Source organism: Molossus molossus, unplaced genomic scaffold (assembly GCF_014108415.1).
Source record: "Molossus molossus isolate mMolMol1 unplaced genomic scaffold, mMolMol1.p scaffold_m16_p_17, whole genome shotgun sequence".
NCBI lineage: Eukaryota > Metazoa > Chordata > Mammalia > Chiroptera > Molossidae > Molossus > Molossus molossus.
The window spans coordinates 40015539-40032328 of record NW_023425352.1 but is presented as its reverse complement, the minus strand read 5'-3'; positions in this window follow the sequence as shown (position 1 = coordinate 40032328).

Here is a 16790-nt window from a genome sequence, read left to right as displayed (position 1 = left end):
GTCCACGTCCATGAGTTAAAAGAAAGGCTTTTTAAGAAAGAGAATCTGTCACCCTCTGGTCAGCATGCTAAGAGTGGCAAGAAGCAACTTTGGTTTATTAGTGACTAATCTGTCCATTCAGACTTCAATGACTCCAGTGAATTGTGTTTGCACAAAAATTAGGGTATCAGTCCATATGATCTGTAGCCCTCTTTTCTAATTGTAGAGATAAGTGGAACTTTTCTGAGTTATGAAATTTGGCATCAATGAAAGCCTGTTGAAAACCATCTTTTTCCTCACTCCTTGCAACAGGGCAGCTGTAGCTACAGCTAAGTGCTCTGTAGGCCATAATTTGGTCCTTCTGATGCACTTTATAGATGACTGGTTGCGTTCACAAGAACTCTTATTTTCATATTCTAAATAGAAAGTATTGAGATCTGGAGGAAGTTCCATAGAGGCCTCATTAGTCACTCTGTGCTTGATGGTCTTCAGACAGAAATTCTGAATGCTAAACAGGTACTATCTGATATAATATTTCATCCTACACCCTCAGTATCTTGCAGTTTTCATGGTTGTTGTATAAGTGGCATGCTGAGTTTAAGCTAATGTGTTTTCCATCCCAAATGGCACAGCTGCTTTCTTCCTCCTGCGTTAAGCACTGAGCAGGTGGTACTTTCTAATCATTTATGTTCATTCTGTCTGCCGTCATGAACAAGAGAGATCATAGATGTGCTCAGTGGCTCTTGTAGTTAAATGGTGATGAATAGAACAGTGAGAGTCTGTTTGACCATGGAAGCATCTAATCTGAAAACCATGGCAACAGAAGTGTGGAGGTGGGGTTGGGCTCTGTCCTCTGTCATCCAGAAATAATTCAACATCATCTAGCAGCCATTTGTCTTGGCTCTGGTTATTGTTAAGAAATGATGTATTGAAATATAGAATTTTTAGTGGAAGTGACAGGATATTTTCTTTGGTTAAAAAACCCATAATTTGCAATAATAATTTAGAAATACTTTATTTTTTTTTTTACATTTATTTGAACAGTGAGAAAGGTGAAAATATTGACGATACTTTCATGCCTACAGTGTCAAACAGAAGCACCTCATTTTGTGATCAGAGCTTTATTTATAAACAAGATATTTGCTTTCTTCTCCAAGCATAACAGCTAAAAGTTGTTTTTATATTCCCTCTTTACCATTTCAATGACAAATTAAGAAACAAATAGACATTGCACTTAACAAAAAGGGCATTGAGCTCCAGATTTTGTGGGTCTTTTTTAAATGTAATTATGGAGAATGTAAGCTTATCTCAGTTTGATTTTTGACTCTTAATCATAAGCTGATGTCTATGTACAAAGAAAAATGTGGATGAGAGTCACTCTGAATGAATTAAAGATTGAAAAATAGATTTATAAAAATGCAAAAAGATTATCACCTTTTTGATTTTCTTTATTTCCTGTCTTATACTCTGTCATACCTCATGTGCCATTTTAAATGTCTTGTTTCTTTTGGTGGAGAACAAAACATACCACCCCAAAAATATATGCCTCTGGCATATTGATTATTTTGACCTAGTTATTTTTTTTTTTCATTTAAAAATGTATTGGGGTGACATTGGTTAATAAAATTATTTAGGTTTCAAGTGTACAATTCGATGATGCATGATCTGCATATTGCATTATGTGCCCACCACCCCAAGTCAAATCGTCTTCTGTCACCATATATTTGACCCCCTTTACCCTTTACTACCCACCCAACCACTTCCCTCTGGTAACTACCATACTGTTGTCTGTGTAGATGAGGTTTTGTCTGTTTGTCTTGTTTGTTCAAAGAAGACACAGGTGAAGCTCTGAAAAGTGAGTAGAAGTTACCCCTTTGTAAGAAACACTTATTACAGGAAAATTCATATGGCAAGAGAACTCTCCCCCTATATTCCCTTTCTGGACCAAGATGAGAAGGATTATTTTAAATCTGTAGACACTGTTATCAATGGAGAAGGCAAGAACATAAATCTGCATCACAACCTTACCCTTGCTTTCCTGTGCATTTCCTGATAACCCACCATCACTGGCCTCCTGGGTATCCCCCACATCCTTATTCTTTAGCTTGAAGTATTGGCTGGGGCCTATTCAGAGAATTACTCAATTTTCCTGTGTATCTTCCACGTACACAGGTACACATATTATGAAACTTCTGTTTGTTTTTCTTCTGTTCTTCTGTCATTTGTTACAGTGGTGTCTTAGTCAAGATCTTAGAAGAGTAGAAGGGAAAGTATTTTTCCTTCCTTTAAACTATTAATAAAGACTTTGCTAAAGGTGAACTATTATAATTAAGACCCTCTGAAGACTATCTGGTCCAGGGAGTCTAAAGAAAGCATAATGCAAATAAAAGTTTGTTTTGTTTTATGGCTATAGAAAAAATTAATTGAAGGAAACATAATGATAGACATTAGGCAACACTTCATGAGTAGATATGTACCTACCATAAGAACTATAATTTAGTCCAAAAGGAGTGATCCATTTTCCACCCAAAATCTAACAGTAAGTGGGGATGGAATGGAAAAGTGCTAATCTGTGTGTTATCTTTTTCATATAGGATGGATAATGCATTCTTTAGATCATCCACATTAAATACGCTTGAGAAACAAGATTGTACTTGATAGAAATAAGAGTTCAGTTGTAGGCCAGGGAAGAGGCAGAGATACAAATGGTACAAGGAGTATGGAAATAAAGGCATGGATGACTCCTAAAATGGAAATGTGAGAGGAGAAGTGTTAGGGAACTGTTACAAGAGGGGCTAGGAAAAGACCTTTCGGGAGCCATATGTGTGTGGCACCACCTCGAGAAAGTTCTAAGGGAGTAAAAGAACTGGAATAATTGGGAGCACTGAGCATTTGTATAAGTCAGGTTTCATGTATTCTTTCATTATTCATTCTATAAAAGGATACATTTTTGATGTTTCAGAGTCCTCGTTTTATATATTCTAATTGTAAATCTATTGAGGTCTAGTATTGAAATGAAATTGGAATGAATTCTGCTAGAGGGAAGGCTTTTATGTTTATATATGTCTCTCTATTTTTTTTTTCAATACCCATCAGAAATTCACATGTTTTCCAGTATTATATACAAAGTCATTCATTTAAAATTTGTAGCTAAATGCTTTTGACTGGTAGAATATCTTAATCTTACAGCCACAGAACAGAAAAGGAACAGGTTAAGAGTAAACATGTCTCACGTCTCATATACATCATGGCCAGTTTAAGATTTTCAATGGAAGTCTAGGCTTGTGAAGCCTGTTTTTTTAAGAGCTGGATCTCAAAACTGATTAACCTACAGTCTGTTTAATATTAGACAAGTTAAAACTTACATTTTTAATCTCTAAAATTGGTCTGGACCAGCCAGTGTGGCTCAGTGGTTGAGCATCAACCCATGCACCAAGAGATTGCTGGTTCAATTCCAGGTCAGGACACATGCCCAGGTTGTGGGCCAAATCCCCAGTTGGAGGCATGTAGGAGGTGGCCAGTCGATGTTCTTTCTCATCAATATTTTTATCTCTCTCTCTATTTCACTTCCTCTCTCTCTAAAATCAATAAAGGATAAATAAATAAATAATAAATAAAAATGGTCTAATAATACCACATGCTTCATAAAATTGTTGTAAAGGGGGAATGATTTCCCAATAGAGCTTATTATAGCACTGTGCCTGGACCACAGGACTTTTAAAACACAAGTCAGGTTAGCACTGCATTATTATTCTAAATGCTGGTCATTGAAGGACATTTAGGAAATTGACATATTATTAACAAAGGGAATCTCAGAGGTTTGAGAAGTAAATTTTTTTTATTCTAACCTGGTATTATCTCACATCTTTTGAGTTAGAAAAAATCAGCACAGACCAACCTGTATGACTTTATTTATTTGCAAAATTTTCATTAATACCATTGTACTAAATACTTTTGTATATTAACAACAAAATAGTCACTGAAAAGGATGAAATACAAATAATTATGGGGAAAGATATACAAATAAAATCGTTATGAAAATTTTCCTAGAAAGCAAGTGAACACCCATGATGCTTTATTTGATTAAGTTAGACAACTTCTCTTGATTCCTAAGAGCTACTATGGTAAAAGAAGAATACTGACAGCAATTTATGTTGGGAAATATTTATTAAGCAAAAGTCTATATAATCTTTGACTTTTGGAATTAATAGACCCCGTGAAGGGAACAGAAACATATTCATAAATATAACTTGGGTAATTTTTCTTCTAATTTAAGCTAGTCTTTGAGAAATATTTCCTCAGTTCCTTTATTGAAATTTGTTCTTCCTGTTTTAACCATGACCTGATCATTTTAATAGCACTTACTTCTATTCATTGACCTCCCTTCTAGACTATAAGATTTTTGAAGGATAAAATAATTTACTAGTTTCCTCATTTCCTGGCATAGAATTTAGCATATAGTGTTAAAAAATATGTACTATTGAATATAATATATATGAATGTGAAAACCCAGCTACTATACTGTCATGATTTGCTGAGAAACGTCAAATCTTCCAAAACCTTTGATTGTAATTTTTCAGAATTGTTGGCCATGAGGAGTTCTCCATTTCCCGGTGGAAGTGGGCTTCTTGCAATGTCACAAAAAAAGGAATTTTCTGAGACTTGCATGAGAGAATGAGTAATATTTGTTTGCATGGGATTAGACCCCTGAGTTTCCAACGTCCCAATTCCTTCTGTCCTGCCGAGGAATACGTCCCATTTTGCTTTTAGCAGATCTACGATTAAAGCCATTGTCCCAAGTTTTCACTTTGTGCTTGCACAGTCCAATCCAGCATCAGAATAGCTTAGTTTGTGTTTCCAACTGCAATCTATCAGCCCATTGCATGTGGGGTCCACAGGGCCACTGGTAATGTAGGGAACACAGGCAAGAGCAAAGCCAGAGGAACAAGACACCCACAAGTGCCGAGAGAGAGCGAGAATTCCTTTGTCTTGGGATATATATCCCCAAATTTTCACAGCTTGCAGTGGCTCTCCCTAGCAAATAATCTCTGTTCCTGGGTTTGACTGACAGGCATCTTCCTTAGAGCACCTGATTTTACTGTGCATGTGTTCATCTCACCTTTGTTGGACCCCTTCCCCCAGTGGGGAATAGACCAGAGGTTCCCTGAGGAGTGTAAAATTTTGGCTTCCTGGTGAAACTGCCCAGTTGACCACGCTCATAATCTCCGGCCTTCCTTTTGCTCCTTTCTTATTATTAATAACTACCTAATTACAATGATAACATGGTTTTTCAATTATTATTGCTATCTGTCTACTTTTATTGGAGGACACGGGTAAATAAAACTCTCTAACATCACTGTAATTTTATATTAATTAAATCAACAAAATAAAGTTGATTAACTTATCTCAGAACATATTTAATGAGTTACCATTAACATTTTCTAGAGATGAACTGTAGGTAAAATATAGACAATTTTCTATTTTGGACTGCAGGTACTTTATCCTTCAGTGCTCTCATAAACATTTTTGAGGCAACATATTAGAAATAAGTCTGGTTATAGGCACGCAACTGTGTTAACAATGAGAATGAAATATTAGGGGAATCAAGTATCAACTGGACAGCCATTCAGGTTTCACCAAGGGGACAATTTATCGAGAAGCATCCTGAAATGTAAATGATGTTTTCTAGCAATCTTCAGGACATGTGAAACCCAACAGAAGCAGTTCACTAAGCCATATTTAATTTGTTTTCATCTCTGACAGGACATCTATTTATTTGTAGAGTATAAATTGATTGGTGATGGAGAACATAGACCTGAAAATGATAAAAACAAAGTTCATCTTATAATTCTGAGTTGAATTCTGAACCATAAACTCCCAGATTGTTAGGACAAAGGGCCTCTTTGTGGTTTTCAATCCTAACTATAATATTAAATATATAACATTTCTGTGTACTTTTCAAAATTCAATGATTTATTGGCCCTATTACTAGAGAAAATCAATGAAAGAAGTTAACAAAAAGACACTATTTTCAAAAGCAATTGTCATATCAATAAGGAAAATTTAAACATTATGGATAACATTTTCATACATGTAATACAATGGTATCTTTTATGAAAAATCAATAAGGTCTTACCATGTATTTCTATGCACTTATCATCCGTAAGAATTGCTTAAAAGGATGAAGTAAATATAAAATAAATAAATCTGCTATTTCAGTGACATAAAAATTTAGTGTAGGAAACCAATCAAATTTATAAATATATACAGTTCAAATGTTCAAAGGAACTGGATCAGAAGAATACACGGGAAAGGCTTTCTTGGGAAGGAGATTATTTTAAAAGACTAATAAGAGTACTGTACATGATGAGGGAGAAAAGGGGATTTTAGAATAAAGTCAAAGCAATTTGAAAAAGCAAGAGAAAGCCCTGGCCGGTTTGGCTCAGCGGTTAGAGCGTCGGCCTGCGGTCCGGAGAGACCCGGGTTCGGTTCCCGCTAAGGGCATGTACCTCGGTTGCAGTTTGTCCCCGGCTCTGGTCAGTCGTGTGGGTGGCAGCCACTCGATGTGTCCCAAAAGCAAGAGAAAAGCAATGAGTTGGTTTTGTTGAGGCCAATGAGTCCCACTGGCTTGCAGAGCCACTTGAAGGCATGAGACGTTGACATAAGTGAAGCCATTTCCAAATAAAGCCAAAGTAGTCATTCCAGAGGAACTGCCTTGCATGGCTTACTCCTTGAGCCTTTGAAATATCTGAATGGGGCAAAACAACTTTTGGGCTGGGCTAAACCAACACTGTCTTACAAACAACTATTTGTAAATCTAATAGAAAAGCAGATATCCTGACCACATGGGCAGATGATTGTAGACATTCTTTAGAATCAGTAACCAGCAAGTATAACTAAGTAGCTTGTTAGCACCAGTGGAAATGTTTCCTACTTATGTAATTATTCCCCTTCCTATTATTCATAAAAACTCCCTGTTTGCACCCTGGAATCAGGACACAATTTGGGTTTCAGCCTGAAATCTGTGTTCCTGTTTTGCAAATCCTTTATCTTAAATGAGTGTTTGTTGTTTCTCACTTTGGCTTTTTATTTTTTGGTTAACAAAGGATTAAAGTTCATTGATAATCATGGACAGGGTTGGACTGAACTTGAGCCATATATTTTCCATGAATAATTAAAATAAGAATAAAATTTTCTGTGATAATATTAATAGTTCTTATTAAATGCATGTTATGTGAATTTATATGTCTACCATTTCATTTAACCCTCACAACAAACACATAAGGTAGATGCTTTTATTATCTCCATTTTGTGTAAGAGAAAATGGAGATGAGAGTTGCTGAATAACTTGCTCAATGGTACCCAGATAGATAGGGTGAAGATCTTATTGGTTCCAGGATGCATTCTCATAACAATTAAGTCATTTTGCCTCTCAATAATTATTAGTCTGTATGATTTTAAAAGAAATAGGTCATATTCCAATAAAGTAAAATCAACTGAAAGCCAAAAACAAAACATTTGCAATGAAAATAACCTCTGGCAAGAAGAAATGCTATCTTCTTCATCCCTAATGTTCCCAAATCTTCACTGCTCAGTTGTTCTACCTCCTGGCATAATGGTAGAATATCCACTTATATTAAGAGCTAAGAAATTGAAAATAAGCCTTGGTTTAGTTCAAGTAAGATAAAAAGTGGAGTATATATTTCACCCAGAAATTTTCTTTCAAGTAGTATTTATTCCCTCTCAATACTCATATATATATAAATCTAATATAGAAGTGATGATGAAATATATCCTATAAAAGGATGATTCGCTTAAAGAAAGCCTGGATTTGTGAAAGAAGGAGAATAAGAGGTTTGAAGTGGAAGAATCTTCAGTAAAGAGAACCTCTAGTTTTCCATGCCACAAAATGTAAACTGTTAAACAAGTAGGAGCCTCTTGACATCTATGTTAAGGTATACAATGTGATCAGAAGGAAAAGGCTTCCATCTGTGCTAGTGAATTCTCTGAGTCTACTGGACCCAATGGGGCTTTGTAGATGCACATGACCATTTGAGGTAAAAAAATGTTAAGCTCTGTTACTTAAACAATTGTTCCCGAGAAGATTAGTCTTTTCAGAGCCAGCCAATGTGTACTATACACGTACTAAATAACAGTTTATTTTTTATTTTTATTCTTTATTGATTTTAGAAAGAGAGGAAAGGAGAGAGGGAGAGATAGAAACATTGATGAGAGAGACATCAGTTGGCTGCCTCGTGCATGCCCCCCACCCCCAATGGGGATCGGGCCCACAACCTAGGCATGTGCCCTGACCGGGAATTGAACCTGTGATCTCTTCATGCATGGGTCGATGCTCAACCACTGAGCCACACCAGCTGGGCGGAGTGACAGTTTTCTTTTTTTATTTTTCTTTTTTTAATTTATTTTTTTCTAATTGTTTATTTTTTTTTGTTACAGATGTTTCTCCTTTTTTACCCCATTGGCACCCTCCTCTCCATCCCCTCCACCCCATCCCTTGCTTTGTTATCCATGTCCATTAATTATGCATACATGCATATAAGTTCTGTGGTTTATCCCTTCCCACCCCCCCACCCCCTCTTCTGAGGGATGCCAGTCTGTGCCCTACTTCCATGTTTCTGAGTCTACTGTATTCCTCAGACTGTTATGTTCATTATATTCCTTATAAAAGGGAGATCATGTGGTATTTGTCTTTTTCTGCTTGGCTTATTTCACTTAGGATAATACTTTCCGGGTCCCTCCATGTTGTCTCAAAGGATAAGAGATCTTTCTCACAGCTGCATAGTACTCCATTGTGTATATGTACCACTGCTTTTTTATCCATTCATCTATTGATGGACACTTGGGCTATTTCCAGATCTTAGCTATCGTAAATAGTGCTGCTATGAACATGGGGGTACATATATTCTTCCTGATTGGTGTTTTAGGCCTTTTAGGGTATATTCCTAGAAGTGGGATCACTGGGTCAAATAGAAGTTCAATTTAATTTTTTGAGGTAGCACCATATTGTTTTCTTTAGTGACTGCACCAGTCTGCATTCCCATCAGCAGTATACTAGAGTCCCCTTATCTCCACATCCTCGTCAACACTTGTTGTTTGATGATTTGTTGATGGCGGTCATTCAGACAGGTGTGAGGTGATACCTCACTGTTGTTTTAATTTGCATCTCTCTGATGATTAGTAACAAAAGAAGTAAAGGACCTATTTGCAGAAAACTACAGGATATTGAAAAAAGAAATAGAGTGAAAGCATATACCTTGTTCAGGGATTGGAAGAATTAACATCATTAAAATGTCCATACTACCCAAAGTAATCTATAGATTTAATGCAATCCCCATCAAAATACCAATGACATATTTCACAGAACTAGGACAAATACTTCAAAAGTTCATATGGAACCAAAAAAGTCCCCGAATAGCCACAGCAATTTTGAAAAAGAAGGACAAAGTAGGTTGGATCACAATACCAAATATCAGGTTATACTACAAAGCAACTGTAATCAAAACAGCCTGGTACTGGCACAAGAACAGGCATATAGACCAGTGGAACAGAACGGAGAACCCAGAAATGGACCCAAGGTAATATGCTCAATTAATATTTGACAAAGGTGGCAAGAGCATACAGCGGAGTAAAGACAGCCTCTTTAATAAACGGTGTTGAGAAAATTGGACAGCTACATGCAAAAACAATTAAACTAGACCATCAACTTACACCCTACACGAGAATAAACTCAAAATGGATAAAAGACTTAAATGTGACCTGTGAATCCATAAAAATTCTAGAAGAAAATGTAGGCATCAAAATTTTGGACATCATACGCAGCAGAATTTTCACTGATACATCACCTAAGGCAACAGAAAGAAAGGAAAAAATGAACACATGGGACTACATCAAACTAAAAAGCTTCTCAAACTAAAAAGCTTCTGCACAGCAAAAGAAACAATCATCAATATGGAAAGGCAACCCACTGTATGGGAGAACATCATTGCCAATGATACATCAGACAAGGGATTAATTTCCAAAATATATACTCATACAACTCAACAAAAGGAAGACAAAGAACCCAATTAAAAAATGGGCAGAGGAGCTGAATAGACACCTCTCCAAACAGGATATACAAATGACCAAGAGACATATGAAGAAATGCTCAACATCACTAATCATCTGAGTGACAGTTGTTTTAAAAAGACTTTATCTCATTTAATTATCATAACCATGTGGTCACTATAATTTCCACTGCATGGGTGAAAAAAGTGAGATTTGTCCATATTCTCACAGCTGGCAAGTGATGTGGTCAGAGCTTACATCCAGAAACTATTATTCTATGTCTAATGTTTTTATTTTCTTATTCCATTCCACTGTTTCATAAAGACCAATTTACTTTACTTTTTATATAACATTGTCATATGGCCTCAAGTTTCAGTCTCCATAACTGTTTCAGCTTTGCTCATTTGTTTTTTGGAAAGGGAGTATGCAAATTTACAATTTATACACTCATTTAACACATATTTATTGTAAGTCTATTATGTGACAGGTATGTTCTGCTTGTTGAGGACATAGCAATAAATAAACAAAAAAAACCTCTTTATCAAGGGTATTACATATTTGTACAGAAGGTAGATTATATGCAAATAAATGAATAAACAAAAATAGTTTTATATTTACTTATTTATAAGTATACTATGTAGTACTTATTATATAAACACATATGTTTTTATAATGTGTGACATGAATGTGTGTTCAAAAGAGAGAGACAGACAGACAAAAGACAAGTTGTATAGGAATAAATAAAGCAGAATAGAATCACTGGAGTGCTCATTTAGATAGGCCTTTTGTTAGGAAAGTTCTCTCTGAGGATGGGACAGTTGAGTTCAAACCTGAACAGTATCAAGGAAATGCACCTGGGGAAAGAGCTTTCCAGGTGGAGAAAACTGAAATGAAAAAAAGTTCTGAAATGAAAAGCAGCTTCTTTAGTTTGGGTGGGGTTTGTCAAAGTGGGGTTCTTGAACTAGCAGTATCACCAGTATCTGGGAACCTGTTAGGCAACATTTTGGCCTCTACCTCAAACCTGCTAAATCAGAAACTCTGGAATTGGGGCCCAGCAATCTGTAGCCATGGTGATCATGATCTTTACTAATATTTGACAAATACTAAATTTGAAGAACAACTGGAAACCAATAGGCTGAAGCATGATACAAAAGCGGGAAAGTTTTAAGAAATGAAGCCTGGACTAAATAATGGAGGCCGTCACAGGGCTCTTGAAAGGACTTTGAATTCTAAGTCACAGTGTATTTTTCAACCATACTACAATAGTGTATTCATTATATAAAAATAACAGAAGCACATTCACACATGGGTGCACCCATAGTTTCTATGTATGTTTGCTATGCAAAATGAAACATTATAACTCTATTTGCATAATTTGCAAGTAAATTATGCCTGCTGAATTTATGATAAATGATAGTAATAAAAACTCAATACAATAGGTTTATTCTAAGGGAAATATACCCCCTATTCCCTGATTGTAGCATTAAAAAGAGTTCACATGTAATATAAAAACTTATGTTATGAAAACATGCAAAATGGCCATGAATAAATATTTGGGCTTAGTGTTCAACCTAAGAAAGTAAATTGCATTATTGGATCTGGCCAGGAATTTGTGTAGTTTAATAAGCACATTAAACAGATTTACTGAGCATATGAGCCCTGGGGACCTTAGCTTAAACCAACAACTTTAATTGGAACTTAAATAAATTATATAGTGCCAATACAACTATATGCCTTGTATGGTTGCAATAGCTGGTCACCTTCTAAAGCAGCTGATATTTTCCATAGGTTATAAGCCAAAGTTAGTACCCTGTACTTTCTTTATTGAGGTAAATTGGTAGACAACTTTATAATTTTTAGATGTACAACATTGTAATTCAAGATCAGTATGCACTACAAAGTGATTACCACCAAGTCTCCTTGCCATGTTCCACTATACAGTTGTCCCCATTCCCCTATTTCCTCCCTGCCCAATCTCTTTCACATTGGGTAACCACCACTTTATTCTGTGTATTAGTTTGCTCTGTTTTAATTTGTTCATTTGTTTTGCTTTTGATTACACATATGAATGAAAGAATACGGTAATTTGTCTTTTTCCATCTTGCTTATTTCACTTAGTATAATACCCTTAAGGTTCATTCATGTTGTCATAAATGGCAAGATTGCATTCATTTTTATGGCAAGTATTTCACTGTATATTACTAGTACATCTTCTTTATTCATTCATCCATCTATTAATGGACACTTAGGTTGTTTCCATATCTTGGGTATAAGTCAATGAACAGAGAGGTGCACATATCTTTTCAAATTAGTGTTTTAATATTTGTTGGATAAATACACACAAGTAGAAGATCTGGATCATATGGTAGTTCTAAATTTTTCAGGCCTCTCTATGTTTTTCATAGTGGCTGTAGTACCAGTTTGTATACCCACAAACAGTGTAGGAGGTTCCCTTTCCTCCACATCCTCTCTAATACTCGTTTCTTGTCTTTTTTATAATAGACGTTTTAACAGATATGAGGTAATATTTCATTAAGATTTGATTTGCATATCCCTAATAATTAATGATGTTGAACATTTTTTTATGTGCCCAATGGCCATCTGCATGTCTTCTTTGAAAAATGTCTATTTAGATTCTTTGCTCATCTTAAATTAGATTGTTGTTATTTTTTTAGTTACTAAGTTGTATGAGTTTTTCAATATATTTTGGATATTAAACTCTCATAAGATGTAAGATTTGCAAATATCTTCTCCCACTGAGTAAGTTGTCTTTTTGTTTTTATGTTAGTTTCCTTTGCTGTGTAATATTCTCTAATTTTAAAGTGCATATTTATTTTCTAAAGTGTGTCAACAATGAGGACCTCCAGAGAAAGAGTAAAAAACACTGAAGCCACCTTGATATATATAGTGTTAGTGAAAAATGACTGAAATAAGTTTCATAACAGTAAACTTATTTTTTGGTTGCTTTTTTGTTTTTGTTTTTGTCCTTCATCGATTTTAGAGAGAGAGGAAGGGGGAGGGAGGAAGTTAGAGAGAAAGAAACATCAATGAGAGAGAACATCAATTGGCTGCCTCATGCATGACCCCTACTGGGGTCTTGGCCCACAACCTGGGCATGTGCCCTGCCGGGGCATTGAACCGGTGGCCTCTTGGTGCATGGGTCAACACTCAATCCCTGAGCCACACCAGCCAGGTGGTTTTGTTGGTTTTGAACCAAGTGACAGAGATTACTACAAAGGTAATACAACAGCTCTTCAAATCAAGTCTCACATTCTAGCCTCTTCGGTTCTGCATTCTGGCAAGCTTATGAATGTCCTATTTTGCCAAGAGAAGTCATGTTCATTAACAATATGCTTATGCTCCCCTTCAGAGCAACTCAAACTATTTCTTTTTCTTTTTTTTTTTTTTTGTTTCTGAAAGTTTTATATTTACTTTGTACAGGAAATGCCAAATGTTAATGACACTGAAAATAAGAAGGTTATTCTTCTAGAAATTATTCATGATATTTGCTTTACCAAATTATTGATTTTCCATTAGAACCTTGATCTGACACCAAACCCTAAAAAGAAAGGAACTATGATTATAGTTTATTGACTTATTACTCTACATCAGCATTTATTTATTGTGTTTAACTGAAATTGGGCCAAAGACACAGCATAAAGCAAAGCAAATAATAATAGTTTGAAGGATGCTTCAAGATATGAGGGAAAAAAATCAGATGCTTTGAGGGAAGTGGGTTTAGAAGAAACAGAATAGTGTTGATAAGATGCCATGTCCTCTGAAGAAAAAAGTTGTGTGTGTTTGTTTGCATTAGACACCAAGGGAAGGTCTATGTCAAAATTTATTTTCATTGATTTTTTTCCCCCATGAACTGACACTATTTAAAACGTTTTCATTTCCTAATTGATCTTTGCTTTTGTATTTATGTTTTTAATGTAATGTGGGGCTTTCATAGAGCACGATACACATTATTTTGTTTATTTTTCCCACAGGATTGATGAGTCACTTATTTGGAAACATGATATAAATTGAGTTGCCTTTAACAATGAGAAGAATAATATCATTTTTTTTAAAAGTGGCATAGTCTGGGTTTTGTGTGTTTTGCTTCTTCAGTGTGCATAATTGGTAAAGAATCACAAGAATTGTACTGTGTGTCGTACAGAAATAGTACTAGAAAGTGTGTGGCAATTTAAGTTGTAAAATGCTTAATGAGGTTTTTGTTCTTTTCAAATGGTTTTCCCTGAATAGCCTCAATCGTCTTTATTAACATTGGCTGATTTGTACTATAGGGGTCCTGAATGAGCCGCCCCTTGATATGACTCAGCAGTATGCAGATTACTTTGTGGGAAAGATATTTTAGCCACAGGTTCGAGACACCTCTGCTCCTCCTTTAACTACCTAGAAGAACTTGAATTAGGGGCCTTGCCCACAATTAGGTATTAAAAGAGATAATTTCTTTTGACCTCTCTATAGGGCAGGAAAATGTTTTATTTATTAAACATCTGCTTTTCTTATCATCCTGAAATGGCCCTTTGAATCCCTCAAGGTACCTTACCTCATCCCTAGCTCAGGATATCTTATATAGCTCAATCCCTTTTTCTATTCTGAACCTCTCCTGCATGTGGGGTCTCGTGGGTTCCCATACATAAATATATGTTAAATTTGGTTATTTTATCTTGCTGATCTATTTCATGTCTATTTGATTATTAGACCAGCCAGAGAATCTTTTTGTTTTGTTTTGTTTTGTTTTGTTTTGTTTTGTATGTGTCCCTAGCGAGAACTGAACCCGGAACCCTCTGGTCCACCGACCGACGCTCCACCCATTGATCTAAACAGGCTAGAGCCCAGCCAGAGAATCTTTGAGAGTAGAGGAGAGTTTGGCGTTTGTTCTTCTTTCAACATTATTTACATTCTACACACACACACACACACACACACACACACACACACACACACACCAGCTTGATCAAAATTTATTTTGTAAAATAAATCTACTATGGAGATATTGATAAGAAAAAATGTTTATGCAAATAGTTAATAGTTTGGAATATCAATGACCCAATCTCTCTACTCACAAATACCAGTTAAACTGCTGTGACAGGACTTGTAATTCCCTTTCAATAATAACCAAAAAGGAAAAGCAGAAAACAAAGAAACACCTCTTCCAATGAATGGAAAGGGAACAGAAACCAGATGTGCCACTTATTATTATTATTATTATTATTATTATTATTATTTTATCCTCACCCAAGGACAGTTTTACATTTATCTTCAGATAGAGTGGGAGGAAGAAAGAGAGAAACATCGAATGGCTGCCACCCTCACCACCACCTATTACTTTTTAATCTGTACAGGAAGACATTAATTTCTAAATCAATTTTTTAAAAACATTTTCCTTACAGAAGAGTTTCTTTACATTTTGTTTTCCAAATAAACAGTTCCTAATATGCTAATATAACCTTATGAACCCTTAATCAACCAGAATTTCTTTTCGAGGAAAAAAAAGGAATGAAATAGAAGAAGGACATACAGATACCAACAGAGGAACTACAGTAATAGGTACAGTGAAACAAAACATTTAAAAATACAGAAAAAGCTGAATAAGGAAGGAAAATGTTATAATAGGAAAGGGCAAGGAAATCTTCCTGCAATGAGAATAATTAAAGGTTCTAAATAATGTAAATTTTAATAGCAAGGAAAAAAAGTCCTCTTCATTGGCCACCTTTTGTCAAAATTTCACATTTCAGCCAATGCTCTGGCACACATTTTCACATAGGTTTTTACCAGTGTTGTGTAGATACAGCCTAACTGTTCTTTGTCTGTGCTTGCCCCCTCAGGCTCTAGGACTTCCTGACGCCTGTCTTGAGGCACCCATAGGAACCTACATAGCACTGACATATGAGCAACCTGGAATATGGAGAATGGATGTCCCATGGGGAAATCTTTAGTCAATAAAGACAGCAAGAAACTCCCTTTACATATAAAGATACATATACATGAAAAGTAAACATATGGAGAACAATATACCGTGCTAATGCTAATCAAAAGAAAGCAGGAATAGCTATATTAATTTTAGGCAAAGTAGACTACAAACCAAAGAAAGTTATCAGGGATAAAGAAGTGCATTTACATAATAAGTGGGTCAATTCTTCAAGAAAAGATAACAGTTATTACCATGTATGCACCTAACCTCATGCGTGAAACTACCTGAGGCAAAAACTTACAGAAATGCAAGAAGAAATAGATGAATGCATTACCTTGAATGAAGGCTTCAGCACCCATCTCAGAAATGGACAGATCCAGCAAACAAACACACCAATCAACTGGATGTAATAGACATCTATAGACTACTTTATCCAACAACAGCAGAATACACATTCTTCTCAAGCTCACATGCAACATTCACCAAGATATACCGCATTTGGGGCCATAAAACATACCTTAACAAATTTAAAAGAATAGAAATCATGCAATATTTGATCTCAGACTACAATGGAATTAAACTAGTAATCAACAGTAGAAAGCAAAAATCCCCAAATACATGGACTTTAAACAAAATACTTCTAAATGACACATGGGACAAACAAGAAATGTCAAGAAAAAGTAAAATATATTTTGAACTAGAGAAAAGTAAAAATAAACTTACCACATTGTGGGATGTAGTAAAAGCAATTCTTAGAGTTGTTTTAATTCAATGTTTTCTCCAAATTATTTATTACATTTTCTTTATAGTTTTTCATGGATAA